Genomic DNA, 20,019 nt, shown 5'->3' with positions numbered 1-20,019 from the left:
GTGCTGGCTTCTTCCTACTCTCCCCTCACAGCAACTGAACAAAGACTATTTCAGGCCCTTCTCTAAAAGGAGAAGTGGAGAAAAAAATGTTTTGATTCTGGAGGAAAATGTGTTTTTCTTTTAAAAAATTAAGTTATTTCTACATTCAGAATTTTTACTAGTTGTCATTAATGATTGACATGCTTTACAGACCTTAGAAGTTAGAAATTAATGACTGCTTCTCTGGAATGAAATGTCATGCTTTAGACAGAAATCTTTCATGTAACCAGTGATGTGCATCATTGAGACAGCATCTGCTTGTGAAGGATAATGTCTAACAATCCCAATGAATCTCACTGTAAGTCTAATATCTGGCTTTCCTTATTCATATTTTTCACATTTTTCTGGAAGGTTTTTTAAATCTGGGTTTTTCATATTAAAAAGCAGGTAAAATTTCATTAAAAAATGCAGCCTTTTTCTTTGTTCTATTAGAGATATTTAATAGCTTGACTGACATGACTAAATGTGTTCTGCTTATTTCTTATGTGAAGCTATATATAACAGGAGACAAGTACCATTAGCCTAACAAACTACCTGGACAGCCAATAAATAGTTTCAATACAAGATCAAGGATGGGGTTAATGAGCAAGAGACTTGACTTTTTATCTGAGAATGAAGAGAAGATGCATAACCACACTAGAAAGAGGTAACTAAGGCGAACTTGCACTCTCATGGTTGTGCTGGCCCTGCTGCAGCCCTTTGGAATTGCCAGATGAATGTTAACAAAAGCAAGTAAAGTAAATTTCCATTTTAAGGCTTGTTTCTCTAGATGTTGTTATGTGTTAGAGGTCAAGCAGCTACAGATGACAGCTTTATAGGTCATCATAAAAATAAGATGTATGCCCAGAGCTGTTGCCACTGATTGAAGATCACATAACTAAATACAGATGACACACTTGGATTTTAGGTGGCCATAGTGGGCTGAAAATTGTGGTATGAATATTAAATCCTGTAGCAATATCACATATGCATAGCTCAGACTTGTTCAGTAGAGACTGTGCTACTGCTTCACCAAAGACTAATTTTCGAGAAAACCATCGATATTTGGAAATCTCCCTTTCTTTGCTGTTATTTTGGGATCTTGGTACCCCACATCTTACAGTTACTTGCTGTCACTACAGTCAGTCATGAGAAGGCTCCACACTTAAGCCCTCTTGTCTTTCTTTAAGTAGCAGTATCCAAAGATAGGTCTTTTCTATGACAGATTTTTCTTTACAGGTAGTTTAAAGCACCACTGACTTTTGTGCCCAAAACTAATGGAGTTATCCTAGGCTGCTCATCTTGCTGCTTCATTTCATCTGGCACTAACTGGCTTGCTCTGGAGTGAAGAGAACCTTTGTCTGTTTTCTTCAGTGAGAAAACTTAGTGTCACTAGGCCATTGTCAAAATCTGAAACACAAACAAAAAAATTAAGCCTGAACCAAGCATATCTTAAACAAAGAGAAAAGATACCTTCATTGCTGAGAGATCCTTGCTCCCTAGCCTAAGTGTGGCTGGTGCCCACAATATTCCTGTTAACTGCATTTAGAGCAGTGCAAAAAGCTGCGCTACCACTCCATGGCACTTAACACAGATCCCTGTGGCTGAAAGAAATTATTACTATTTTTCAGATGTTTTATGGTTCAAAGTACCTGAATTGTTGTGAGGGCTGGCCCTGTGGGATGGTGGTCTGACAGCAAGGAGTACGTAGACTGCTTGTCTAAGGACATAGCATGAGGACTTGTGAGCACTTAAGGGCAGAAGGTCTGCTGGAAAATGCTAAGACAGAAAGATCCTAGTGTGGGTATGGTCTCAGGTATTGTGCTTATTTAAAATGGTCTCCTGAGCCAATCAGCTCCAAATCCATACCTGGCTTTTGTCTTGGATAAACTGGTTGGTTTGCTCTGTAACAGAGTGCAAATAAACTAACATTGACAGAAGTGACAGTGTACATATACCCACAGAGCCTCATTATTATTAGAAAATAGTTGTTTATTCTAGATTTAAGCATCCTAAAATATTAATTAAAAACCAAAAAAGGGAAAACAAAACCCCGAGTCCCACAGCCATCCAAGAGTTTTGATCTAGATGAAAAGAAACACTCATTTCATCTTCTCCAAAGCACCAGGAGCCTTTTTTGCTACTGGCAACTGTCAGTCTTCAGGTAATATCATAATAAGACCTGCAGTACAGTCCTTGAGAAGAAGGTTGGCTGGATGAAAAAAATGGAAAGACTTCACTAAAAGGCAGAGTGAGAGTGAGTTTAATTTGTAACACTAATATAAAAATTCTTTGTGCAGGAAAGATGATAAGGATGCCATTACATCGGGCAAGCCCAATATAGAGGCTGGTTTATGTAAATACAAATGTTAGAGAGGACAGAATGGAAATCGTTTCCCTAGGAAAGAAATCAACAACCTTAAATGTATCCTTTATAGAGATCAAAATGCCATTAAATTTCTGAAGTTTAACTTCTCTGTTTTCTTGAGGAGATAATGATATTATTTTCTTATTCTGTGCAGTACACTTGGGGTTTTTTTGCATTACTAAATAATATCAATGTAATTTTTTTCCTCCTGACTGCACTGTCAGGTTGCCCCTGCCCCTGGTTCACCCCCTAATGGTGCTCCCTGGGTCTCATCACCAGCACTTGGCTCTGCTGTGCCCCCTTGGTGAGGCAGTGCCCACACTGGGGTCACCTTGGCTCCCAGCATGTTCCTCCTTGCAGAGCAGCCCTGCTCTCTGTGTTCACCTCATGCCCAGACTCAGGATGTGGATGGCCATGTGGCAGTTTTTCAAAATGCATCCGCCGGTTACCTCATCCGAACGTGATTCAGCTCTGTGAGATTGCTGACATATATTGGGATGTGTATCTCTATCCAGTCAGCCATTTCCGCTGCTGTATTTGCACTCTTGGTTGTTTCTGCCCAAGAGTGTCCTTGATACTTGTTCTATTCACCTATATTTTTAAAACCAGCTTTAAATTCTAACTCAGTTATTCAACGTGTTTGCACTCAACATTTTATCGCCTGCACGTTTACCAAGTGTGCATTATTCCCTCAGCTTAAATGATTAATTAAATCATAATTATATCCTAATTAATATTAAGCTGTTAATTAAAGCCTTACATGATACCCAGGAGAGTCTCCTGGACAATCGTCCATGTTAAAAGTCTTACAACTTGACAGCAGTTGCTATGATGAGTTATTAAGACCAATTTTCTGAATCAAGATTTTCAGACAGTGGCACAGACCCTTCCCAATATATCCACCCAAGCCACATTTATTGCTTTTATGTCTGTGGGCAATGTTAGAAACTTGTCCTGCAGTTACTAGGACCTCTATAAACAATACAGATGTGGTCCAAATTTTTCTACATCCTCTAGTGTCTGAGATAAACCATGATCTGAGTTCTCTCCCAAAGACCATATTTTGATAATAGAGTTCTGTTTCAGATGTCTCTCGTTTTCAGAGTGCCCCCTTCTCATCAGTGACTCAGTGAACCACAGTCATCACAGTGTGTTGGGAAACTTGTATTCTGTGGGCTCCATCACCGCCTACTGCAGTGGTTTGCCCAAACCCTCCTGATCTTTTATAAGATGCTTTTTCTAGTACAAAGCTAAGGATAAGAGAGTGAGTACTGATAGCTGATTTTTAAACTTTTTTTTTATATTGAACTTCACAGATAATCTTACTCTTAGTACAAATAAAATGAATAGATTTAATGCTAGCAAAACAACAGCATTTATGCTAGGTAAAAAAAAGGGAATATGTTCCTTCTGTCTCAGAGGAAGAATCACTCTTCTTCAGCAAAAGACCCAGTTATGTCCCAAATCTGTGCATCTAGAGACTAACAAATGCAGTCATGATTCAAAGAAATCATCTGCACTTACAACTAGAAAGTGCTTGTTTTTCATGTATTGCAGCAGCCCTACAGTAAGTGTTATGCACACTGGCTTCTGGACTCTGGGAAAAAGAACAGTTATGATGACTATTCCTGCCCACACAGAGAGCTTTTCAGTCGAGGTGGCATCAGTGCTTTCACATAGTGCAATCAGTGTCAATCCAGGAATTCAGGAGACCCAAAAACTCAGACAACTGAGGATCTAGAGAGTATGGTCTGTGTGAAACCTGGATGCTGTGGAATAAGAAAGATGGTGAGATTGAGAGGAAGAGAGAGGAGAGAAGATGTAATGTGATGCTGAAGTCACGTTACGCTGTTGACCTTAAGAGTGATTCACTGAGCACTGTGTCGTCTGTCATAGTTGGAAGCAACAAGCAGAGAACATTTGTAATTCCTGTCCATGAGAAGACTCAAGCCAACTGTTCTGCCCTCCCACTGCTGTAGGAACCAACTACAGTCACTTCTAGGAAGAAAGTGCTACTATGCAACTTTTAGAAAGAAAAAAACTTGTATTACCCCTACTATGAAGAAGGGGGAAGAGGAATCTGTTGTCTGCTCGTAATTGCTATTGCAGACATTATTACATGATTACAGGTATAGTAATTAAATGCTCATAAATTCTATGTTGAAGGTCAAAAGTTTCTAAAATTGTCATATTTTAGATTGTGACTTACAGCAGCAGAGTTCAGAAGTTCTCAAGTCAGGGGACACTGCCAAATGCAACCACACTTCAGTAGGTACAAAGTACCATTTGGAGGAATTCCGGGTTTTGCATTACCATAAAGCATTCATCAGATTCTAATCACCTCTCCTTGCTGCACAAGCAGTAGATTTTCTGGGTTAGGTAAGCCAGTTCCAGTCCTTCTCACCTACTCTGTCCAAAATTTACATAATGGATCTGACCTTTTTGTCACTCTCAGTTTTCTTTTCTGCTGCTTTTCTGTTTCTTTCCTCTTTCTCCAGCAGGTCACATCTTGAATGTTCCTTCACAATTCATTGCAACTTTCTGTTTATTCATATGGGTTTTATATTTGGTCTTCATGAAATTGGTATGTGTTTTTGTACATACTTATCTAAGCACACACATTTATTTATATATGAAAGAAGGGAGCTAGATCATCCTAACCTCTCTTTGCACCTCATAGGGACAGTGCTGCTAATAAGCTGTCTATGGAATCCTGTATTCCCTGTGGCAGGGAATGACTTTTTGACTGTTTAACAACTAAGGCATAACTGCTGTGTTTACATGTAGGCCAGCTCACTTGCTGATCCTTTTCCAGATGTTTTTGCCATCAAACTTTTCTCTTTTCCACCATCAACAAAGACCCAGTTGCTGAAAAAGTAGCACTGTCATTTAATATACTGGAGTAAGGGATTCTGATAGAATGCAATTAATAGGGCCAAAGATAATGACAGGCTACTTCTAGAGAAAAAAAAATTAAAATTTTTCATGTAGGTGGCCATTTTTTCACTTTGATCAACTTGCATTTTGACAAGAAGCAATGTTTGAACATATTCAACAAGGCTACTTGCTTGTATGCTCAAATAGTTTTTCAAAAGAGAGTATCACAACTAGTGCTTTGTAGAACCCTCTCATTATTCAACATAACCAATTATGTGGGAGGCTTCAGGTGGGGCTTTTTGCGGTGCTGAGCTGCTGATGCTTTATGGTAGAACAAACCATGTTTACTATTTAAAACTAGCTATCCAGATTTTAAAATCACAAAACTGTTCTGATTAGAAAAGATCTTTAAGATTATTGAGTCCAACCATTTACCTAACTCTATCAAGTCCAGGATACATGCTTAAATCATGTTTCTAAAAACATGGAACATAGTTTTGGCCCCTCAGCCTCTCTCCTGCAGAAGATGTGCGAATACAGATGTAAGAGTCAAACCCAGTTTCACAACTCTTCTATTTCCAAGGAAGACTCCCTAATTACAATGTGATAGGCTTCTGCTATATGCAAGGGGAACTCACAAGTGTTTAGTCAATCCTCAGGATGTCTAGGTCTGCATATTTTACTGCACCTTGTGCTTTTCTTCCTCCACAAACTGCAGAAAAACTAAGTACAAGAAGAGAGGACCACCAAAGGACCACCAATTCTCTTCTCTTGTTCCATCAGTAACTTGTAACATGAACCATTCTTAAAGAAAGCAACATTTGAAACTAAATATATATAATATGCATTCCCAACACTTTCTGAAGTGTACCCTGCTCTTAATTACAATGTGAAGGGTTTATACTAAAGGACTTGCCTGTCTGCCAGCAGCAGCCTTGTGCCACTTTCCTACCTTGGACAGAAAACTTGAACAGGAAAAATACTAAATTTTGTTCTCCAACTTTATTACAATTGGAAACCAAATCTAGTAGTAGGGGGCAACATTATGTCTGATATATGTATATAAATAGTTTTTTGTAGAATCCTTTCTTAACACAATACTTAGAGAATAATGGGTAACATTGACCGAACCTTCTTGTTAAATGCTATGACAAAGTAAATGAGCTCTTGTATAAAAATGCTGTAACAGTTGAAGCTGAATTAAAGAGTCTGTCACCTTTGTGATAATAAATTACAGGGAAACCATGCAGGCAAGAATGTAACACTGAAAAAACAAAACAAAACAAAGCATCCAAAGCCAAAGGATGCAACCCATCAAGTACTGAAAATTCATTATATTGTGCACCTAACATTAATCACTTAAAATCCTGTAGTACAAATTGACTCCAGCAGTTTCTGAAGCTATCTCACAGGTGAAAAGGACACTGCAGAGGTGGAGATTAGTCATTTAAAAGACAAAGGTATAAAAACTGATTTAAAGTACTAAAGCTGTCTTACAGACAATTTCTCTTTCATTTTGAAGCTACGTTTCCCTCCATTTCTGAGAGAAGGGCTAATACTAGGGGTAAGCCACTGATCCTGAAAGTATATAATGCCTTTTCCAATAAATTATTTACAGAAAATTGGAGCAATAAGATGTTGCTCTTTCAGATCCCGTAACTTTAGTTGTAACTTTTAACAGACGTGCATTAGTGAGTTACAAAATACATCTGTATTTTAATCAGTTTATGCTCTCTTAAACACTAAAAGTAGTGGTATGTCACCCTCAGATGTGGAATTGGCACAAAATGCAACAAGCACCAGAGAGATGTCATGTGCAGAGGAAGCCCCTTTTGTCTGCAACCCCAGCTGAAGATGAGCCTCAATATTGAAAAGTCAGGTGAGTGCCTCCTGCCTGAGTATATTGTGTTAGCCCTTTCATTTGCTGCCTAGATGAAAAAACGGGTAATTTGGAGCTCACAGGGGAGGGAGGAAAGGAAGGAGTAAATTTTGGACATGCATATTTGCAGGTTTCACTGAAGTCAGTGAGAGCTGCTCTAGATGCCGGAACTTCTGGGAAAAATAAAAACAACAGAGGATCAATTAATTTCTTCTTAAGAAAGCTGAATTTCCGACTTACCCAAAGGTCTTACTTTATTACTGTATTAAAATTTCATAGTGGCTTGAAGCTGATTACCTTTTTTCTCCCTTGACACTCCAAGCACTTCAGTCTCCACAATCAAAATGAAGAAACTTTCAGATACTTATGACAGGCTTAGCAGAAATCTAGACTTGGCAGAAATCACACCAAAAGTGGCATCATCCAGCCCGTGAATGGTAATTGCAAAGAGGCAAAGAGGTACCAAGAGTAATGTGCTTGCAATACCTATAAACAACCTGATGCTGTACCTTTTGCAGTGTTCAGACAGTAACATTTCCCAGAGTTACTGATGTTTTGAGCAGCATTGCTGACCAGTCACTTTACCACTCATGTCCTACGTGCAAGAGAAGCAATACCCCCTCCTTCCATATTGTCATTTAGTGCAAGACTGCAGAAAGTTAGTGTGTGGTGTCAGAACACAACAGTTTTAAGTTCATGAACAAAGATTATTTTTAGAGCCTAAGCAAATTATTTGCCTCTTGGGTCAATGGATCTTAATATTTAGAAATAGAATTTTTTTTTTTTTAAATTATGCATTTTCTATCCCATTTTTTTTAACGATACCAAGATAAATTGTAGATGAACATAAGTTTTTGGAAGAGGTATTAAAACCAGAGATGTGATCACGGTGATCAGCAGTTTAGAGCAAAAGCATGTGCTAGGTGCTCTGTGGACCCTTCTCTCCTTTTTTTACTATTGAGACTAGTCTCCAAACTATGGTTCATAAGGTATATGCCCAAAATTATGTATTGCAAAGGTTTTCTTTTTCCTTTCCTCATTACTGTTTGCAGTCCTCTGCAGCTTAAAAATCAGAATCACAAATCCTGTGCTTGGACATTATCAGGTTGGTATGTGTGCTTGTGCAGGTGTACGTGCACTCATATGTACAGGTAGATAGACCAACACATAAATGACTTCTCGGAAAGGAAAGAAACAAAATCCATAAAAAACTTACAGAATCTACACTAATCTAAGTTTTCCCTTAGTTAAACTTCATGGTTTAGCTCATATTTTACAGCAAGTTGAGGTCAGTCATTTTTTCCAGCTATGCAAATGAGACTTTCATTTTCTCTTATGTAAACAAATGAGTCTTTATAATGTATATACCAATTTATTTGTTTTAACTGGCCCCTCACTTTTATTTTCCTCATGTAAAAGTCTGCTGGGTTAACAATCAAGAAGAATAATAGCTAATAGTAGAGAGCATATCTATGAAATTATAATATCCAACAAAGCAAAGACAGGTAATCTCCTCAAGTTGGTTTTCATAATGTGCAGCAAGTCTGCAGTTGCCCAGTCTCCTAAAGCATACAGCTAATACAGTGACTGTACGAAATAAATAACCTCTCAAACAAAAGCTTACTGGATTAAGAAGCTATACAAATTGTGCAAACTGTACAAACTGCAGCACATTTCTATAGCTTAAATAGAAACTAAATAATTACAGGGCAGAGAAAAACACCACTTGATTTAGTTTGAGTGACCTTGTCTAGACAGGATCCACAAGTTGAATCACGATGAAAACAGGTAACAGTTCACTTGTTAACATGATAAACTAAAAAGACTCAAAACCTGCTTGGATTTTCAGATGCAAATGACAGCATACAGCATCCCCCAGGATCGCATGTGTGTGCAATGCACACTTCTATGCCATATCAGATAGCATTGACAAAAATGTAACTAAGGAAAAGCAAACTCAAGGGGATGCTGCCACACAAAATTACATATACATTCAGGTTAATATAACAAGTCAAATTATTTGCGAGGCTGGTATGAACTAGGAAGGTTTTCATTCCTCAGTCCAACTTTAGGATAAAGCAGAAACAGAGCCCAACTCCGTCTCAAGCCCCAATATTTCAAGTTCCCCAGCAGCACAAGAGAAGCTGATTAACGGAAACCAAAGGATGACGAAATGAAACCCGATAAGCCATAAATATCTACATATATAAGCACACAGCAAGCACGATAATTAAAAGTTAGCTAGATTTACCGTTTTAAATTTCCAAGTGGGTGGTTTGTTTGGGTTGGGTGTTTTGGTTTTGGTTTTTGTTTTGTTTTTTGCAAACGTCGGGAGCTGCTTTCACGAGGACTCGTCCACACGCATCCGCACCGCGGCAGGCGCCGGTCCCGGAGCGCGGAGAGCAAAACACTTCCTCCGCAGCCACCGCTCCCCCCGCCAAAAATGAAAAAGAAGAAGAAAACACGACGAAGGGAGGGGAGGGAAGAGAAGAGAAAGGGGAGGCACCAGACGGACAGGCAAACTCCGGCACCGCCCCGACAGCTCCTCTGCCCGGCGGGCTGCGGGCCGGGCGGCTCCGCGCCCCTCCGCCGCTTCGCGATTTGCGCGCGTTGCGGGAGCTGCCGGGGCGGAGCGGGGAGGGGCGGCCGTAGCCGGGGGAGGGCGCCGGGATGCGGCGCGGGGATGCTCCACCCGCGGCTCCCGGGCCAGCGGGGATGACCTTCCCTGCAGGGTGGTCCCCTCCGCTCCGGAGCAATGTGCCGTGGGGAGGGATGTCCCCCTTCTCAGGTGAAATGTGCCGTGGGGAGGGATGCTCACCTTCCCCCGCCTAACCGCACAGGAGCAGCGGGCGTCCCTTGCAGGGCTGCCCGGCGTTTGTGCCGCCTTCCCGGCTCCCCGAGCCAGAGGTGGCCAGGGAGGAGCAGCGAGAGTCCCTGGGGGGTCCCTGATGTATCTTAAATTGAGTGGAAAGGCTGCTGCCTAGTCGTCGGCTTTTCAGTTTCTATCTTGTTGGGAGAAGAAGGGAAAGCTCTGTTTCAAGCAGCAGAAGTCTGTGAGATTTTGGATCATCAGAAGTGCATGCTCATGCATGAAACAACCACCTCCAAAATGTTATGACTAGGCTACGAGGAAGGCTACTTCTGATGTTGTATGGAGGTGGACAAGAATGTGCTCAGGTATCCTGTAAAGGCAGAAGAGCAGCTGGCAGGGTCCTGTATTTGGACCAGGACGTTTTGAAGACACCTTAGTGTTGCAGTTAGACAGGGCTGTGAGGGGACTGACATGCTGTCTCTGGGCCGAGCCCTGGGATCTTCATTACTTACCTGCATGCCTTTTCAGGGCCTTCTCTCACCCTCTTCTAGGGACTCAGCACTGGACTTCACCTCTCAGTGAGGTTTCTAACCCATCATCTAAGGAGGCTCAGTACCACAAACTATTTTGCAAGTAGTGCTTTGAGCTCCTCGTTACATGCTGTGCTCAATTCACTTCACTGATGCGTATTTTGCCTTGGTACTAAGAAATCAGGAGTGCTAGCTGGTAAATCATGTATACCCTTTCCTTCAGCTCATGATGTTTGTTGTTTGCTTGGACCTCTTTTTATACAGGTCTTAGTTTCGGAAGCAACTCAAACTGTGTTTCAATGCAGCCATCCCCTATATACCTTTGCAAACTTCTATTCCACAAAATCTTAAAAAAGCTAAAAGTGCTAAAAGTTCATTTCTACTTTTGGTTATTGAAAAAAGGCAAAGGAAAAAGAGCTTTATAAATAGCAGCTCTAACAATTACCTGCATCGCATAGCCACAATGTAGTCCCATTCATCTAGTTGGGTGCAGTCTCCCAGGATTGTATGGTGTCTGCCAGCTTCTGAGGTGGCTGCTTAGGAGTTGTCTCCTGCAGGCTTTTGAAGTTCCAGTTTTATATGAGCTGAAGACAGGTTTTTCTTTGCAGGTTTTGGTGCCAGTGAATAGTCTTCTCCCTCAGCTACGAGTCACATGTATCTCCTGCTATTGTTTGAATTAATGAATGAAGTTTTAATTACACCACAATTGACCTCAGAAACAGCAGAGGTTAAGCAAAACAGTCCTGTTCTGCTCCTGTCCTGTCATCTCTTCCTGATGAGTAAGTGTTGGCTGTTTATGATTAACCTGTGTTTGCTCTATGGTCTGCATCTGGCTTCAGATTGATGCCATTATATTCAGTCTAATGGGAACGTGAAAGTCCCTCTCCAGAAGTAACAGCTGTCTATGTCTTTCTGCAGTGCCTACAAACTTTTTGAAAATATTTTCTCCTAAGGAAAACCACTCAAGTGACATTGATGATGGCAGAAAGTCTCTAATAATACCAAAACAGTGTGTAGTGGCACTGGATATCACAGTGTAAGCAAGTAGTCCCTCCAGCTTGTTCTTCAAATGTCTCCTTAGGACCTCTTGCTTGCTATGGTGTTTGATTTGGGTTTGCTCATTGCTTGTTTGCTCTTTGTGTGTTCTTTTTTATTTCAAACTGTGGCTTCTCCTCAGATTAACTTCATGGTAAAAGCTGCTCCATACTCAATTTAATTGCAACCTGATCAGCTGGTGGGACTCAAAGCAGTAAGTTTGATGGTAGTTAGAAGGGGCTTTTTAAAGGGGCAATTTAAAGCTTATTTTTCAGAGCAAATTGGTTGTAGTTGTTGTTTTACATAGGAACCATCATACTGGGTCAGGCAGAAGGTCCTCTAGGTTCATTGTCTTGTCTCTAAGGACAGATGGCAGTGGTTACTTAGGAAAATACAGAGATCCTTTTCCTGGTACACCCTCTGTTCTTGCTGAAGTTTTGAGAAAACAAGTTTGAAACACTAGCTATGCCTTTGTATATAATCACCATTAGGGATCTTCTTCATAAGTGTCTACAGATACATGTTGAACACATTTATACTTGTGGCATTCACTCCCTACAGCAGGCTGTTCTACAGCACACCTAGCCATTAGGCTTCTGAAAAAGTATTTCCTGATAGCTTTAAACTCCTGCTTAGAAAAAATGTATGTCAAACTGAAAGTCAAGAAATGGTGGGAAAGTTTTACCTAGGTGAAGTCACATTTGCATTAGTTCAGATAAAACTATTTAATCCCCTGCATTTGAAAAAAAATCATGTCAATGAATGGACAATAGCTTCATACAGGGCCAGTACATGTACTGGAGGAAGAAGGCCCACACTTTTTGGGCACTTAGATCTCAAGGTTTTTGAGACAGTCTCTTTGCCATGATTTTCCACAACACCCACAGCATTAAAGTCTTGATGCTGGATTCAGGCTGGATTCAGATCCAATGCACTATGACAACAACAAAAACAACGATAATGGATTGTAGGAATGGTAAGTAAAGTAAAAATTGATGTGGTGACTGAGTGACAGATGCAGAACTCTGTTTTGTTTTGTGACAAGCATTTCAGTCCTTTTCTAAGAGACTTGTTGCAGAGAGAAATGTTTTCTTATATGAACAACAAAATAACTGGGCTTCTTGAACTCAAGATTATGTTCTCTATCTTTTGTTTCCAAACAGCATTCATCACCAATGAGGATACTAGTCCCAGCATCTCAGAAATTTTTTGAGAGGTGATTCTCCAGGTATGTCTGTGGCCAGGAGAAGCCCAAGAGGGATTTCTGTTTCTTCTACCATAAGCTCTCCGCAAATTAAATCAGGAAATCTGGATCTGAAAGCATCGGGAAGGCTATGGAAACCTGTCATGAATCCCAGCACCCTTCCCTTCAAAAGACAACTTTTCCCAGATCTTTGCCTTTATCACCTTGCAGGGATCAAACATACAGCACTGCCCTGCAGGGTATTCAGAGCCTTGGGAAGAGATGGAACTGAAGGAGTTACTTATTCCCTGCAGCTGCCAACTAATGGCCTCTCTGGCATCTCAGCTTTCCCCCTGCCCGTGGCTGCTGTGATAGACAATAATGACCTGGCACATAAAACTGAGGTGGGAGAAAAGCAGGGAGAGGAATCCTAATTTTACCATCAGTGTTAGAAATTCCAGTATTCATCCTTGATGTCCAGGTTTCTTTTCTCTGCAAATTCTGCCTCACATCAGTATGGAGTAAAAGAAAGACTGGAGCTGATTTGGAAGCCAACATCCTCCGTGAGCTTTCCTCCCTTCTCAACACTACAGATTTGATACATATGAAATTCTGGGGGCTTTTTCATCACATTTAAATCCCCCTTCTGCAATAAATCAGATGGATAATTTGAGTTTCCTGTGTGGCACTCCTTTGTTTGAAAGCTCTGGTTCTTTCTGGGACATTTCTTTCCAGGGATGTTAAGAAGATTTAGTTGTTCCCTGCTGCTTCATCCTTTCCTGTTCACTAACATAAATTTGGTGTTTGGGGCTTTCTCACAGCTGCTTTTCCTTTAGCATGGATTGTATCTGCTGACCTTGAGGTTAATGTTTTTTTGTTGTTGTTTTGGTTTGGTTTTGTTTTTTGGTTTTTTTGCCCCTCATATACTTCTCTCACCAGGTGTGAGTTTGAGAAAAGAAAGTCTTTTGTTCTGTAAGAGCACAATAGCATGCTGGTGAAGACTGTGGTAAAGCTTCTACTTCTGTGCTATGATGGATTGGAAGGTTGATGGGTGGCAACTATGCAGCCATGCCCTTTTCCTTCCTCAGCTCTGGGTATGCCTATGCAGAGTTACTGAGTCATATCTTTCCAGTAAACAAAGCAGGATCAGAGCAAGTACTTGAGCATGAACATATCACTGCCTATGCTGTTTAATTTGTATCCCACTCATGGATGTGATGGTAGCTTGTACTAACTAGCACTCTGAGATGATGGCCAGGCATTGTTCAGAGAACACAGGCCAAGGACAGTTTCTTTGAGGGTGTGTTGATTTACAGTTAGCTGTATATAGACACAATCAGTGGTTTCTTTAATGTATTTTAGTTGTAGGATCTCAGAAGAATATTACGTAGCATTGAGTAGCGTGTATGTCTGCATGAAATAGATTGGGATCATGAGAAGAGGACTGGGCCAAATAAGAATGATATGGGATATTCACCACCAAAATAATGCTAAGACATGAGTGTTTAGTCATGTAAAAGAAAATATGAATGCAAAAAATAGCCATTCATCTGTGAAGAACTTCTGTACCTTTCCCCTACATGTATCTCTTAATCTGAGTTGCCACATTCCTGTTCTCCTTGGGGATAGCCAGTAAAATCCCCAATGATGCTTAAAGTGCTGGTTCATGAAAAACCTACGATGGAAACCAGTTAAGTGTAGTAGCAAGCTGTTATGTGTTGTAAATTGGTTTTTGCTGTTCCTGTTGTTATCTTATACCTCCTTGTTCTGTTATCCTAACACTGTCAGTCATAAGACAGAGGGATAAAGAAAGATTTTAGTGGGCTTTTTATAGTTTTGATGGGTATGGGGCCCATGATGCCCATGGTTAGAGACACCCCTGAACACAATACATTTGCTTTCTTGGGAGAGGAGAAAAGGCCCTGTCCATGTTTGTGTGGACATAAGCAAAGACACCATGCACAAGACAAAACAGCTTATAGTGATGCAATAAATTAATATTGCAGATAGTGCAGCCAGAAGACATTTCCTCCCATGGGACTTTTGAAAGGTAAGAATGAAAGTTTCTGTTTGGTCTCTAGAGCCACAGTATCTTGGAGAAGAAGGTCCTCCTTGGCAGAAACATTTATCAGGGCAATAACTCAGCACTGCAGAGGAAACTCGTGCCTTTGTGATTTTTACTGCTCTGCTCTTAGAAGCCCTAGGTGACCATCTTCCTCTCTTTTAAATCCCCCTACTTTGCTCTCCTTTCTGAACATGTTTGTCTATTGTGCATAACCTGTATAACTTGTATGGTGTGAAGGGAGACTGAATTAGTATGGCACAGAGATTTGGAGCAGGCTCAGCTCAAGGACTTAGAGCCCCCTTAGAGCAGTGTGAGGGGGCTCAGTGGGTGGCTTTGTGGACAGGAGAAGTGAGGAGGAGCTTACTGAGCCTGTGGTGCTGCTACCCCTGTTTGGCATCAGAGCCATCTTTAGGCCTTGTTGCTGAGCCCCAGGATGACCTAGGAGCTGACACTTCACAGCTCTTGCCTTTTTTTACTTCACTATAAATACCTACACACTTGGGATAAAATATGATACGCATATGCCAGGCTAGCTTCAGTTAGAAGGCAGGGGTTGTGATGTTATTATTTACATGATGGTGCCCAGAGAGTAGGGAGCGTGGCCTTGGTGACTCTGCCTTGCATTGCCGTCACAGTGATGTGCTGGGCTGTGCCCTTAACCAGGGTCAGCAGAGCAGGGCAGCAGGGGCAGTGACCAGAGAACATCTGTGGTTTGCAATGCTAGGGGCTCAGCATCCCTCTGATCCAGACTGTTTGTTTGTATCCTTTAATTAAAACACTCTCTGTTCTCTTGGTGTCTGACTATTAAGTGAGAAGGAAGATTGCTACTTAGGAAACCAGCCAGTCATTTTTGCTTAATGAAATGTGTGTGTATCACTGGTGTGTATCTAGATGGGGGAAAATGTGTAAATGTTTACCCTCTGTAAATTATATTTACACTCCACGTGTTCAACTCATCACAGAATCTCATCACAGAAACCACTGGACTAAGCTCAAGCATGCCCCACAACAGATTTAACATGGTATATGGGGCAGGACAGGATGTATTACTCCAAAGAAAAATAGAGAGGTGAAGACTCTTGGAAAAGGAAATACCACAACTTCAGTGAACAGAATGGGAAAAGAGATGTACATTAGTGGGTAACTGAAGAACAAGAAAGGACTGGGATTTTAAGAAGCATGAATGTTGCCTCATGAGGGACAGGAGAACAATGCAATGTTTACTAGGAAAAACCCTGAAACTTACCATTATCAGAACAATTCCGTATAGAGTTTTCAGAATGTGAAAACTGAATATGACACACAGCTGAGAGGGAGGACAGAGATGATTATGTCCTGATTTACAAATGGATTATGGCAGCAGGAAGTTTAATATATCTTTCTTAGGTTTTGTGACTTCCGTTCCTGTTGTCCACTGGGGTTTTAGTGGCTTTATTCAAGCCAAAATCTATCAATATGTATATTCATGTAGTGAAAAGAATTACAGAAGCCTTCAAAATCCCCATGCTTTCCTTTTTCCTTCAAAAATGAGGATGTCCTCTGTATTTCATATTTTTCTAAAATTTAGAGACTATGTAACACAATTATTCATTCAAACTAATAACTGCCTAAGAAATTAGGTGGATACTTCAGCCCTTAGTAAGTGCTGTATCTATTCTTAATTATAACAGAGAACATAGAGGGTTGAGGGAACACTGACATGAGAGCCACTAGAGAAATCCTGATGATTTTCACTGCTAGATTACTTAATAATTACATTTAACAGATTACTTTTTTAGGCAGATTGTTGTCTTTGGAAATGCATGTTTTTATTTTCTGGATATCATATTTTCCAGTTGGCAGGGTGCTGCTGTTCTGTCAGCTGCTGTGATCACACTTGCACACAAGCATACAAACACACAGAGGTTGGTATAGCAGTAGAACTGGAAAAGGATGAGTTTGATTAGATAAAGGAAGAAATGATAATTACAGGGCAAAATGCTTTACAGGATGCTAATAGCCACAGGTAATAGTGCCCTTACTAAGCACATCATTAAAATATACCTAATACCTCAAGCTAAAAGGCTTGCTCTAATGTGTAAACCAGTATTATAAACAACAAGTTCAGACCTCAGTTCAGTAATGAAAAAAAAAGTATGTCTTTTTCCCTGAAGAGAAATGCTTTGCATAAATAGTGATCATGAGATAAATTGATGCTAGAAGTGCTTGTAGAGATCTGTCAGTGCTGATAAAAAAACTCAGTGGCATGGGGATAACATCTGAAAATGCCAAAAAAAATAGCATAGTGTCTACTTAAATGCATGCCAAAGTGGCAGTAGCAGAATTCAGCTCTGAAGAGGAAAAGCCAGTATTCAGCTGAAAGAAAATGTATTTTGTTCATCTTGAACACAATCAGAAGCAATCTTAGTTGAAGACAAGGGTATGGACTAGGCTCTTCAATGTATCACTTTGTTGTGCTTTCTCCTAATTTCTGTAGGCATTGCCTTTTCTCTAATTTGTTGCTCTTCTCTTTGTTTATTGGGTGGTTTGTGTTTTTTTCCTGCCATGTTGTGTCATTTGTTTTTCTTTAACTTTGTCTCTTCCATATATAATCTTTTTAGAATCATAGAATCATAGAATGGTTTGGGTTGGAAGGGACCTTAAAGATCATCTAGTTCCATCCTCTCTCCATGTGCAAGGACACCTCCCACTAGCCCAGGTTGCTCAAGGCCCCATCCAGCCTGGCCTTGAACACTTTCAAGGAGAAGGCAGCCACAACTTCCTTGGGCAACCTGTTCCACCATCTCACCACCCTCACAGGAAAGAATTTTCTCCTAATGCTTAACCTGAATCTCCCCTCTTCAAGTTTGAAGCCATTTCCCCTTGTCCTCTCACTAGACACCCATGTAAAAAGCCCTACCCCAGCCTTCTTGTAGGCCTGCTTTTTGTTGGTTTGTGTTTGCTTTTATTTTTTCTGTCTTTTTAATTAGAATGATTTCTGTTAAAGTTGCATTTTGAAGCCTTGACCAAAGATGAAATGTACACTGTGTAAGGTCAGCGGATGCTATTGGTAGACAACAATCTCTTCTAATTACGTAATCTAATCTTCTAATTACACAAAAGAGCAAAAGGATTTAGAGGAGAAAAAACTGCTGGCAGGTGAGGTAACTTCTTGTCTTTATTACCTCTTGAAGCTTACCCATATTTACCTAAGAAATTTTGCTACTTTTTATAGAGGGAAGGTTCCAACTAAAAAAATAACAATAGAGTTAAAAAATAAATTATATACCAAATCAGCTGAGGACAAGAAAGTTTGGAAAATAGAGGAAAATCCCAACCACTTTAAATGAGGAATTTCCATCTTATCAGTACGAAGAACCTGTTTCTTTCTCTCTCACATTCACATTCAGATTTTTCAAAGTCCTTGGGAATGAACACGTCAGCCATGTGAAGTACAAGAGGTAAGCAATGTCCCATAACACAATCTGATGTTAAAACAGTCTTTCCCTTTGGGTATCTTAAGAGCATCCTGTTCAATCAGACTCCTGCCTAGAAAACCCAGAGCTTCATTCCCTGCTAATAGGATACCAGGATTATTTTGTTAACAAGCAACTTGCCTCAACCCTTAGTAAGCAGGCTGATTTTGTCCTGATTCAGTTTTGCTGAAGATTTACTGAAGCCTGGGAGGCTCAGTTGTTTTCACCAAGAAGAGTCTTTGTCATCACTGAGGCATTTTCAAAACCAAGGAGAATGTGCTGAAGTGAGTAATTGCCTCAAGTCTGATGCTATTAAACAAAAAAAAAAAAAAAAAAAAAAAAAAAGAAGCAGGTCTATCCATCAGTCTTATTAGTAGTTAGATCTGTTTAGATCTGTGCTGGAGGATCCATGCTGGAGGAGGCACAGCAAAAAAGAACCAAACAGTAGAGAAGGAATGGCTAAAGGAAAGCACATCTTCCATGGTGTCTGAATGGTGTGTATGCATTTGTCTAAGAGATGTAAAGTCCAGCATCCCTTGCTCAAAGTTTTTTACAGTTCACATGTATATTTGTGCTGATTTTTGCTGAATGAGACCAAAACGTCATTTTCCATAGCTAAATAAATATTTGCCACTGTTAGATTCCATCAAGTGCTGACTTCCACTGCAGGACTTCTTAAAAAAAACCCTCCCCTTCTCTTACCCTTCTTAATCCAGAAAGATATTGATAAATTTCAAACCCAGTCTGGCACTAAGTAGCTGCTAATGGTTCTCTTGAATAAATCTTTGTGTGTGTGGTTCTGATTAACTAAAATCTAAATAGACTGCACAAGATATATAAGGTTTGATTTAAGTTATTAGGGTTTGCTCAGACATCTCTGAGCATTTTTATTTTCTGCTGCTTTGGTTCATATTTAGAAAATTCTTCTGGAAAATCAAAACCCCAGGGTCATATTTATTGCAAAGGTTTTGAGTCTTCCATTATTAAACAACCTAACTAACTGTATTATTCTTAAACAGAATGATCTCAGGTGAGGATATGGAAGAATAAATTAGACAGATGTTCTAATGGCTTCTAAATAAATGCATCTCTCCGTGACATCATTTGCACTTAAAGATCCTACTCCCTGAAATAGCTTCTTGTATCATTAATGAATGGGGTTTAGCTGGATGATTGTTCATCTCCATTTGTGTAAGAGCTTGATGGATTTGTTTGAATACAGCCTATGAATGTATAATTTAAAAATTATCTGTTTTCCAAAAAGCAGCTTTGACACCAAACTACTCTGGAAATGTAGTAACAACATCTTTCTTTTCCTTTTTTTTTCCCCCCCCTCCATTGTTTCTTGGCTTGGAAAAATATAAATCATATTTCAGGACACCATCCACCAATTTATCTGTCTATTTTCCTGTTTCTGATTAGCTACATTATTTCAAAGTTCAGGTGAATTTGAAACTGTAAAAAGTTATGCTGAAAGAATATAGGAAAAATTTCTTTTGTGTTATTTTCTAAATAACTCACTAGGTTATGCCTTTATTTTTCAAGAGATACTGAAGTGTAACTTTGTAACTGATGGTGAAATTGTCATAGGGAAGTACTGGTTGTTAGTGTGTTTTTTAAAACAAATTAATATATAATCAAGCATAAATTTATATTGACCAGTGACATATTGCATGAAATCCCTGAGATCTGAAGCTGGTAAAGTTCATGGTCCTTCACTAAAGTCAGCCTTCCAGTTATTTACAGTGGAGGGAAATCTAGGGGCAGCTGTATTTTTCCAAACACAAGAAGCTTGGG

At 40.0% G+C, this 20,019-nt stretch overlaps 1 protein-coding gene and 1 long non-coding RNA gene across 2 annotated transcripts in view; one reads left to right on the top strand and one right to left on the bottom strand.

The window, feature by feature from the left end:
• Nucleotides 1–9,732, bottom strand: part of HTR1F (5-hydroxytryptamine receptor 1F) — a 110,036-nt gene extending 100,304 nt beyond the window's left edge. The window contains exon 1 of the mRNA XM_071756122.1: nt 9,394–9,732. The gene's annotated coding sequence lies outside the window, so the exon portion shown is untranslated. The remainder of the gene's footprint in view (nt 1–9,393) is intronic.
• Nucleotides 9,733–10,884: 1,152 nt separating this feature from the next.
• On the top strand, nt 10,885–13,375 carry LOC139794861 (uncharacterized). Its single transcript, XR_011725293.1, has 2 exons — nt 10,885–11,263; nt 12,683–13,375. It is a non-coding gene; the product is annotated as an uncharacterized lncRNA (long non-coding RNA).
• The last annotated feature ends 6,644 nt before the right edge of the window (nt 13,376–20,019 follow it).

This window comes from Heliangelus exortis, chromosome 1 (assembly GCF_036169615.1).
Source record: "Heliangelus exortis chromosome 1, bHelExo1.hap1, whole genome shotgun sequence".
NCBI lineage: Eukaryota > Metazoa > Chordata > Aves > Apodiformes > Trochilidae > Heliangelus > Heliangelus exortis.
This window is presented reverse-complemented; position numbering and strand designations above follow the sequence as displayed.